The 11,336-nt window shown below is 44.3% G+C and overlaps 1 non-coding gene across 1 annotated transcript; it reads left to right on the top strand.

The window, feature by feature from the left end:
- Positions 1 to 4,868: 4,868 nt before the first annotated feature.
- Positions 4,869 to 4,939, top strand: Trnav-aac (transfer RNA valine (anticodon AAC)). The gene has a single exon. It is a non-coding gene; the product is annotated as a tRNA-Val (tRNA).
- The last annotated feature ends 6,397 nt before the right edge of the window (positions 4,940 to 11,336 follow it).

Genomic DNA, 11,336 nt, shown 5'->3' with positions numbered 1-11,336 from the left:
ATGTGTGAGGACCTGGGTTCCATCCTCATCCTTGCAAAGAAAAAACATTTACATGTACGACTCACCTAGGAACTTCTTCAGATTTTATAAGTTTCTGGATGTCACCCTCAGCAGGAGGCCTCCCCAGATCTGGAGGGGATCTGCTGAGGTGGTGAGTCACACAACTCCAAGTGGCCTTTCTCTGCTGCTCCCTGCGTGTTCCCAGGATCAGAGCAATTAGAGCCCTGGCTTGTGTGCAGCGCTCCGACACTCTCAGCTGAAAAGCACTAGATGAGCGTAGAATTTTATAACTGTAATGGAATCCGAGCAAATAGCGCCGTAATAAATGGTCTTGCTGCTGATACTGCATTTAGGAGTCCCCTCTTTATTGTCTCATGTTTACTGTATGTGATGAACCGAGGCGATTAGTAACAATGCTAATAATCACTCCTGTGGCATTTTATGCTTTCAAAGGGCTTTCCGGCTTGTTCATTATGTAATCTGTAACCCTCACAGTGGCTTCTCGGCTGAGTCGGGGTGGAATTATTTTCCCTTTCATAGGAAGGCAAAATCTGAGGATCACAGAAGGGCGCCCGAATTTTTTAACTTCATGAAATAGATCAGAACAAGTGGTTGCATTCTCATTTGGAAGGTAAAGATGGGCAGCGAACCTGAAATGACGTCGAGATGCTGGGGGACAAGACAGGTGGAATGGACACAGCATTTGGTGGCAGGGTCTGTGCTCTCTGGATGTGAGGAACTGACGCAGGGGCCTGGCAAGTCTGAAGCCCCGGATGACGTGATGCAGAATGTGGGGGGAGTGGGGGTACCGCCCGGAGGTCCTCTCTGTTAAAGCCTGTGGTCACTTACATTCATTCAGCTGGTACTGAACACCTGGTCAAGGTTGATCAAGGGGAGTAGGGCTTTATGTGGCACAGCTAATTGGGTGCTGTAGGGAACAGACCCCCAAATCGTAGTGTCAGCAAGTGTTCGTTGCATAATCAGCTGTTTCGAGTGCCCACTGGGGATTAGAATGCGATAAGCAAGTGCTGTAGGTGTCTGCGAGACCAGCAGTGTGTCAATTACACCGTGGATGGCCAGATTTATGTGCTTTTTGGCAGTGCTGCCGGGCTATTAATCATGTCTCACGAGCAGGTCCCGTGTATACCAATAGCGAACGGCGCATCTCACGGACCATCCCCGCAAAAAATTGTCGCATTTCCCCCATATCTGTGTCTAAGGTACTGAAAAATGAGAGTGGAAACATTCAGCAAGAATCAAGTACCGTCTTTCTCTTTCTGCCCCCCCCCCCTTTTTAATCAAGACCTAACCATGTTTTTTTGAGCTGGAGAGACCAGATTTCTAGTCCGCCTCTGGAAATGGCATATTTCACATAAAAATGCGCCCGTCACAACGTTTCCTGTTAATGACACAGGGAGGGCTTCATGGCTTGCCTTTACTTTTATTACATCGTCGTTTAGACGGGCCATACGTGTGGATTCCTTATTACTTGCTAAGCTACGTATCTCATGAAGTGCCATACATCTAATGTCATAATTAAATGTCGTCGGGCTAATGTGTATGAGTGTTTGAGCTTTCTCACTAATTGCTGTGTTAGCATGAATTAGACAGTGAAGTAATTAGAAGCCCAAATGCAGCTGTGCCTTCTGTGGTGCGGTTCCGGGGCCGGGCTGTGTACTGGTGATGAAGGGCGGGAGGGCCTGCCGGCCAAGGGCTCTGTCCTCTTTCCCCTTTACATCTGGGTGGCCTGGAGCTGCTTGTCGCTCTGGCCTCTCTGTGCCGAGGTCTCCAAAACCACGTCCCTCGTCCAGAGTGGACGCCATTGTCTGCAAGAGGGATTCCACGTTTCTTTAAATAAGCAATTTTCTGTAATCAGTCAGCAGGGGAAGCTACACTCTCAAAACCAGAATTAATGGAAGACAGGTTTTCAAGTTTAAAGAAAGCATGTTTATCTTCAAGACAGATGAGTTGGAGTTGGGGTTCCTGTGTGTGTGTGTGTATGGAGGGAGGAGCTGGGAGTTGTGTCCAGAGAACAGAAAGCATTGCTTTTAGCTTGAGATCTTTCCTGATCTTGCATCGGTTGGATCCCTGGGGCCCATCCTGCTGGCCGAACTGGACTCTTCCTCTATATCCTGACACCTCTTTGAGTTTATCCCAAATGGGAGTCAGATAGGAGGCCTGTGATAGGAAGCCACAGTCTGGCTTCTGGGGACCATAGCTCTTTCCTGAAGTTAAAGGGTCAAGGTCAGGTCTCCATCACGGTGGTCCTGGGACCTGAAGAGCTCCTGCCAACCTGTCCTGGCTCCCATCCAGCCCTGGGCTGCTCTGAGCTTTTCTAGTATGGGACACCTTTTCTGTTTAGGGTGTGACTGTGTCTCACACTGCAGCTGATTTAAATTCCTGGGGAGAAGTCTGTCCTTGGATTACTTTTACCAGCCGAAGGGGCCGACAACCACTCCATTTCTCAGGCGATTGTAATCCACTGCAGCCTGGAGATACAAAGTCTGGAGAAAGAGAGCAAAGGGGTCAGGGAGATTTGCTCCCCCGAGTCACAACAGTCTGTTCCCGCAGCCCCAGGATGCACCGTGGGCTTGGCCCATACTGTTTAATTTGTCCAGATTTTTAAAACAGGGTGGGTTTGTGCCTCACTCATGTCTGAGCAGCCTCTCAGGTCGTTTTAGCTGAAGGTCCGGCAGAGCCCGTGGAGTCGTTTCTGTCTCAAACAGGAGGCTGAAAAAGACTCCCTGCTACTGCCTGACAGTTTTGACAAGCCTTGTCACATTCCCATTCCCAGAGGTGCCTCTTGCCCATTAGGAGGCTGATTGCTGATGGGGAAGCCTCTTGAATTCCAACAGAGACAAGACCAAGGCCTACTGCACCGCCCGAACAAGGGGCCTCTCTTCCCTTGGCCAATAAATTGTGACAGAATGGCTTGTCAACAAATAGGCCTGGGGTAGGAAGATAAAGAGTTGTCATTTAGAAATAAATGCTGTTATTTCTTTTTGCAATTTGTAACCTCTTTTCAGCCCTTTCCTCCCCTCCTCCCTCCCCTTCCCTAATCCCTGTGTTTTGCACACCAGCAAGATGCTCACCTGCCACATCTGGGCAGCTCACGCCCAACGCTCACGCCTTGGTTCCTGCTCCTGTGCTGCACTCCTGGTGGGAGCCTCTGGTTTCTTACCTTCCTGAACATCCTTCGCTGCTTTTGCAGAATATCCCAGGCACTGTGTGGGTGTGTCAGAGGCAGATGAGACAACCCATCACGTGTATCTCTAAAATGATCAAGAGACACAGACACACCAGTTACCTTGATCCTCTCTTTACATACTGCATTCACAGACTGTTTCCCATAAGTATGCACAATTACTATGCTTTGAATAAAAATATATTAATTAAGAAAATAGGCAGAGACATCTTTAGTTCTGCCTTTTTTCTTGTTGGGCCATGTTCACCATTGTTAATGTATTTGGTAATTTGCATTTAAACTATTGCATTTAATACAGTCCCATGAAGTCACCTGCACTGTCTGAGCATCTTTCAGACCTCACCTACCTCCCTGTATGCTCATGTACTTTGCTATCCTTCCCCTATTAGAGTACAACCACCTTGGGTTGTCATTAGCTGTTTCTTATCTGTTCCGCCCCCCCCCCTTATTCCCCCATAAAATTATAAGCTTTGCCAAGGCAGGAAAGCTTGTGTTTGTCTTGTTCGTCATCGTGTGCCATTCTCTAGCACACAATGTGCGACTGCAATTCAAAAGATGTTCAATAAATATTTGTTAAGCGAATGCATGAATGAACGTGTGCTTTGCTGTGTGTGTAAGATACTGTGCCAAGTTGCAGCAGAATTGACCCTATTCTTTAAAAGGTTATTATGGGATTGGGTAGATGAAATTCAAACTCACAAATCCCGAAAATGAATTGTAGAGTAAGAGAGTGGCCACGTCAGAGAATAAGAGAAACTACTATGGCGATGGTGGTGGAGAGTCAGGAGAGGGTCAGGACAAACACTCTGGACCATGCAGAGTTTATAATTTGCCTTGAAGAATAGGTGGGGTCTTGTCAGGTCAAGATGGAGCAGAATGGAGGCTATGGGAGGAAGAGAAGATAGTGGGCATTTGTTATTTGGAGCCAATCAGATCTTCCCTCCACTCTACTTTTAATGACAGTTCCTGATTTTCTCTTGGGAGTCAACCTCTGATACACACTTTTAGGTCCAATGGAGACGTGGAGGTGGCTGGGGACAAGCCCTGGACAATGAAATCAAGAACCTGCTGTATGTCTTGCCATGTTGGAAATGCAATCCTTAAATCCAGATGCTAATGGATTTGGAGCTGGGTCTTTGGGATAATCAGGATTGGATGAGGTCACATGGCTTTGTACAAGAGAAAGAGACTCCAACTCTGTCTCGCAATGTGATAAGGCGGGAAGGCCCTCACCAGAGACCCAGCAGACACTGGTGCGTGCTCTTGGACTTTCCAACCTCCAGAAGTCTAAGAAATTAATCTTGTTCTTCATAAAGTACCTAGTCGGTGATATTTTCTTTAGCAGCAGAAAACACACCAAGATAGGGCTAAATATGAAAGAGGCGTTGGACAAATGCTATGTTACTTATAGGGAAATGCAAATTAAAATCAGTAAGGCGATGGCACAAACCCACTAAAATGGCCACAATTACAAAGGCAACAATACCAAATGCTGGACAGTTAAACAACTGGAATTTTCATATATCACAGGTAGTTGATGGGGGGCATAATGTAATACAAGCAGCTTGAGAAATTATTGGGATTTTTCATTCACATACACTTACTCATGTATACCTTAAACTTCAGCAATTCTCTTGGGCATTTATTAGGAAAATAATAGGTTGGGGTGTAGCTCAGTGGTAGAGCACTTGCTTAACATGCATGAGGCCCTGGGTTCAATCCCCAGCACTGCCAAAAATAACAGAAATAATAATAATAATAATAATAATAACAACAACAACAACAACTACAATCACCAATTAAAAAAAGAAACAAAACTACAAGAATGTCCACTGCAGTTTCATTCTGATTAACAAAGCACTGGAAGGAGCACAAATGTCCATCAATGGGTGAGCAGATAAAAACAATTTGTTTTGGGGCTGGGGTTATGGCTCAGTGGTAGAGCGCTTGCCTAGCTTGTGTGAAACCCTGGGTTTGATCCTCAGCATCACATAAAAATAAATAAATAGAATAAAGGTATTGTGTCCAACTACAACTAAAAAATAAATATTAAAATTTTTTTTGTTCTGTCCATAGAATGGAATGCTACCCAGCAACAAAAAGGAATCCAACGACTCAAACAAATCTTTTTATTTTTTCATACTAAAGATTGAACCTATGAGTGCTTAGCCACTGAGCCACATCTCTAGCCCTTTTTACTTATTTATTTTTGAGACAGGGTCTTGCTAAATTGCTTAGGTCCTCATTTAGTTGCTGAGGCTGGCCTCAAACTTGCAATCTTCCTGCCTCAGCCTCCCAAGCCGCTGGGAATACAGGCATGGGCCACCACGCCTGGCATGAATAGATCTTTTAAAAAAATTTTTAAAATTAGTCTTAATCAGTTATACATGACAGTAGAAAGCTCTTCGATTTATGAATGAATTGTGAAAACATTATTTTGAGCCAGGCATTGTGGTACATGCCTATCATCCCAGTGACTCAGGAGGCTGAGAAAGAGGAATCACAAGTTTGAGGCTAGCCTGCGCAATTAAGTAAGACACTTTCTCAAAAGTAGTAAAAACAGGGGATGTAGCTCAGTGGTAAAGTGCTTGCCTAGCATGCTCAAGTTCCTGGGTTTGATCCCAAGTACAGGAAAAAAAAATTAATATAAATAAAAAGGGCTGGGGTATAGTTTGGTAGCACAGTGCTTGCTGGCATGTGCAAGATCTGGGTTGATCCTCTGTACCTCAAATGAAAAACAGAAACATCATTTTGAGTGAATGAAGCCATGCACAAAAATTACAACTTGAAGGTGAAGAATAGACATTTATATGAAGCTAGATACCAGACAAGAGCTGGGCATGGTGACATGTACCTGTAACTGTAGTGACTCCCCAGACTGAGGCAGGAGGATTGCAAGTTCTGAGCAACTTAGTGAAATTAATAATAATAATAAAAAGGGCTGGGGCTGTAGCTTAATGGTAGAGTGATCCTGGGTTCAATCCCTAGTACTAGAAAAAAATAAACAAACAAAAAAAGCAAGACATACAAAATGATTCCAAAAAAAACAGAATTGTAGTTGCATCAGGGCGTAGTAAGAAAGGGCACCAGAGAACTTGCTTTGGATACTGTTGCATATCTTGATCAAAACTCATTGAATGGGGCTGGGGATGTGGCTCAAGCGGTAGCGCGCTCGCCTGCCATGCGTGCAGCTCGGGTTCGATCCTCAGCACCACATACAAACAAAGATGTTGTGTCAGCCAAAAACTAAAAATAAATAAATAAATATTAAAAAATTCTCTCTTAAAAAAAAAAAAAAAACTCATTGACTGTCCACTAAAGGTTCGTGCACTTGGGGCCTGGGGATACGTCATGCAGTGGTAGAGCACTTGCATGGCATGTGTGAGGTTAAAACAAAAAACCAAGCTTGAGCGCTTCACTGTGTGTTAGTAATACTTTAATTTTTAAAATACAAAAAGTTTAGAAAAAGTTAAAAGATGAAAATCACAATTGACCAGTTGGTATAGTTCCTTCTAGTATATTTATTTCAAGTTTTCAAAACTCGAGTTGTAGCCATACTTGCATTTAATATTTTGCTCTCTTTTCAATTAATACATTCTAGGATTTTTAAATAATAATCCATTACATGGAATTCAAAAAATGCCCTTCTTGGTGGCCACATGCTCCCATGTGTGGAAGGGCTAGAGAGGGGGACTCTGTCACCTTTCCCGGCTGCAGCAGTGTGCTGACCTAACGGTGACCAGGTTTCTGCTTGAGCCACTGAATTATTACCTTAGCATGAAGTCCTGGAGGTAGAATGTCAAAGAGGATGGACCCTTTTACTTTTCTTGAGACTTTCATAGTATAAATGTTAATTTCAGTGGTTTGGGAAGATTTGGGCACATATGCACAGAGTTAAAACAGTGAATGCCAGTCCAATTGGCAGTTTTTCAAATGAGTATTCAGTGTTAACCATAATCCACTTCTGGGTCCCAGACTTCTACTTTGCTGTGTTACAACAAAGAACAAAATTTTAAGACTTTTTTTTTTTTTTTTCTCTCTCAGTACTGGAGATTGAATAAATGGGGGACTCTACCCCTGAGCTACTTTCCCCAGCCTTTTTCATTTTATTTTGAGATTAGGGTTTTGATAAATTGCCCTCTCTGGACTGGACCTTTTAATCCATCCTCCTGCCTCAGCCTCCCCGAGTCGCTGGGATTACAGGTATGCAACATGGATTGGTCTTTTCAAAGTCACATTTCTTGTAAGGCCAGTACAGAAAGATCAAATAGTAGAAAAATAACTAATTGGTTAGCATCAGGTTGCTTTAGGTTACATTTTGGGGGTGGGGTACAGAGGAATGAACTCGGGGTCACTCGACCATTGAGCTACATCCCCAGCCCTATTTTGTCTTTTATTTAGAGACAGGGTCTCACTGAGTTGCTTACCACCTTCCTTTTGCTAAGGCTGGCTTTGAACTCGAGATCTTCCTGCCTCAGCCTCCCCAGCCTCTGGCATTACAGGTGTGTATCACCACACCCAGCTAGGTTACATTTTTATAGAAGGATTAGGACAGAGGGAACTTGATTTTCATGCCAACTGAAACTTCGCTGTTTGAAAATTTGGCAGTTATTTCTACAGCTGGGTGATGTGGAACTTTAGGGAGAGTGACTCCATTTTGGTTTTTAGCCTGGTCTGCTGGGGCCCAGCAGGAGCCTTGTCCAAAACAAATGGCCTCCTGTAATTTCTGTGGCCTTCTCTAATTTCTGCTTAACGACCGTCTACAATGGAGTCCTCTCCAAAAGGAGCAAATTATTCATTGGCATGTGTGGGGATAGCTCACGTGCTCTCATGAATGATGTTAATCTCATTTTAATTTGTAGAGTTAAAAAATATGTATGTCAAAATTCTGAGATTCACATTCCGGGATCCCCATTTGCTTGAGAACTACAGGGTTAGTGGCTCAGGGTTTAGCTCAAGTCTTCTTTTATGGAAATGTTTTACCTCTGCCTAGTAGGGACCCATTCCAGGAAAAACCTGTGACCTTGAACTTGACCCTTTCTTGTGTAGGATTCGTTGCCTGCTAGTCTTCTCGGTGTCAGTCTTTCTACGTCTGAGAACTCCCACTCGGGAGTGTATGGAGCAGGGCACAGACGCCAGACAGGGAAGAGCTGAGTGGTTATCCTGTGTCACACACTTGACATGAGTTTGTCATTTAATTATCACACTGCCCTTGAGTGTGGATGTTGGTATTCCTATTTGGCAGAAGAGGAAACTGAGGCCCAGATGCAGACAGTTAAGTAACCTGCTTATTGGAGAAGCGCCTTTTTTTTTTTTTTTTTTTTTTTTTTTAATATCTTTTAGTTGCCAATGGATTTTTAACTTTGTTTATTCATATGTGGTGCTGAGGATCGAACCCAGGGCCTCACACATGCTAGGCAAGTGCTCTTCCCCTGAGCCACAACCCCAGACCCTAGAGGCGGCTGTTTGAAGGGTAGATATTTATGGTCTGATGATGAAACCACAAGTCAGGTCTTGTACTTATTTCTCATTGCAGCTGCTTCTCCTGGAAAGGCCCTGGGCTTCCTGCAGAAGGAGCTAGGGGTGCTGTAGCTTCCAGGAATGGGCTGAGCAGCCTGCATCAGCCACAGCCATGTCCATGCCTGGTCTATTAGGCGGGTCTGCGAGTGTGAGCAGTGAGTGTGGAGCAGCTGAGAATCAGGTGAGGTTGTCAGCCAAGCTGTGGTTCCATCAGGGTGGTTGGGTGCCCACTAGGTCACTTTCCAATGAAGAAAGAGGGGCTGGAGGGGCAGCTCAGTCGTGGGGGGCTGTGCTTAGTGTGTGCAAGAACCTGTGTTCAATTCCCAGCACTGAAAAACCCAAACAGAAAAACCCAAAAGACAAGTGGCTTCCCACTTCCCTCCCATTGTCCTCTTCCCCCTTCTCTCCATCAAGTTCATCTGATAGAAGAAAAAAGAAAATTGTAAAACTCTCAATTGGAGCCCTTGGCGTGGTGGTGCACACTTGTAACCCCAGCTCATTGGGAGGCTGAGGCCAGGCTGGGCAATTTAGCAAGATCCTGTCTCAAAATAAAAGATATAAAGGACTGGGGTGTAGCTCAGTGGAGAGCCCTGGGTTCAATCCCCAGCACCCCCTCCCTCCACAGCTATGCCACAAATGCTGCCACACTTATTCCTTGGAGTTGCAACTTCACAATGAAGTGTTTATTTTTTATTTATTTTTTTTGGTACCAGGGATTGAACCCAGGGACACTTGACCACTGAGCTACATCCCCAGCCTTATTTTTGTATTTTATTTAGAGCCAGGGTCTCATTGAGTTGCCTAGCACCTTGCCATTGCTGAGGCTGGCTTTGAACTCACAATCCTCCTGCCTCAGCCTCTGGAGCCGCTGGGATTACAAATGTGTGCCACCGAGCCTGGCAATGAAGTAGTTTTCTGAGCAGGAGGTTAGTATAGAGGATTCTGCAATTCTGCAGCTCCTTCTTCAAGAGGGACATACAGGGGACCAAGTTACACTTCCAGATCTAGATTCTGGCCTGTTCTCTAGGGTTTTTAGTGACCTATTTGGACACCATGGGTCTTTGGAGGAATGCTCCGTAGGATCAATGCCTTTGTTAAATGGTTCTTCTGCTCCACGTTGCACCCCCTCCCTGCCTCCAGCAGAGCTCCCTAATCTTTCCACAGGAAATTTCACACAGGAAATGGTAAATGGGCTGCTCGTGGCTGGAGGCAACAGGGCAGGGACTCTGGTCACTCTGTGGCTCCCCTGAGGTTTGGAGGATCTGGGGCTTGTTGTGCCCCTTGACCTTGGCACACTGGTTTGGAAACTGGCTAAAAATCCTTCAGCTTTAGGTCAGTGTTTTCAGTGCAGAGCCCAAGGGTAAAGTCTTGAGGGTTAGGGTGTGGCTTCCCACTTCCCTCCCAGTTGTCCTCTCCCCACTTCTCTCCATCAAGTTCATTTGATAGAAGAAAAAAAGAAAATTGTAAAACTCTCATATATTTCTGCATTATCGTCGCCAGCACATAATCTGCACACCCTGTTTTTTTAGTCCAAAAATTGGTTTATAACCTACAGTTCATGATAGTCGCCTGGTATAATTCTGCGCCTCGTGCTGCTTAAAAGATGCACAGAGCATCCATGTGTTTACCTGAGGCACATGGATGTGCATCTGTCTTCTGATGTCCTGGGAGCCCTGAGCCTAGAATTCTCAGCATGGTTTTATTGTCAGCGTATTTCCCAATGCTCCGACTTGCATGATTTGTTTTGAGTGCTGCAGTACTAATGGTAAATACACTTTTCTTTTTGGACACTTGGGATTGAACCCAGGGATGCTTTACCACTGAGCTACATCCCCAGCCTTTTTTGTTTTTTTTGAGACAATCTTGCTAAGTTGCCGAGGCTGGCCTCCTGTCTCAGCCTCCCAAGTCCCAGAACCCAGGCATGTGCCACTAGATCTTTCATGAGTGGTATAGAGGATGCACATCAGATAGTGAAACCAAGGGTAGTAGTATAGAATCTTTGAACACTGAAGATTAAATTTTGTAAATCCATGCTTTGCAATGCTGTAGTAAATTTTTTCAAGTGTAATATATCAACTACAATGTACAAATCAGTGACCCTTAATGTGTTAACTTTTTAAAAAAAATATCATAATTTTTATTTATTTATTTTTATGTGATGCTGAGGATTGAACCCAGGACCCCACGAGTGCAAGGCAAGCGCTCTACCACTGAACTACAATCCCAGCCCTTTTTTTTTTCCCCCAGACTGGAAAAATGTTTGCTAACCTGTGAGGAAGAAATGATACGTGTCCATTTGGACTATGCAATTTTAACACATATTCATGACTATTCTGTACATCCTGGTCTTGTCCCAAAGATAGCTTAGTAATAAATTATTTTTAAGTAATACTGGTACAATTTTTTTTTTTTTTTTGGAGCTTCACATCGTGAAAAAATTCGGTATAAAATCTGCAACAATTATGCAATGAAATACGGAAGTTTGAACAAACTTCTTGAATTTACAACCTCATCGTTTCATTGATGGGAACACTGTCAAGTGTGTGTGGGGAGGGGTCAGAGAGAGACAGAAAGAGGAAGACAGATGGAGAGAGAAATTGCATTTCACCGG

Source organism: Callospermophilus lateralis, chromosome 6 (genome assembly GCF_048772815.1).
Source record: "Callospermophilus lateralis isolate mCalLat2 chromosome 6, mCalLat2.hap1, whole genome shotgun sequence".
In the NCBI taxonomy this organism is placed as follows: Eukaryota; Metazoa; Chordata; class Mammalia; order Rodentia; family Sciuridae; genus Callospermophilus; species Callospermophilus lateralis.
The sequence above is the reverse complement of the archived record's forward strand: the minus strand, read 5'-3'. Positions and strand labels throughout refer to the sequence as shown.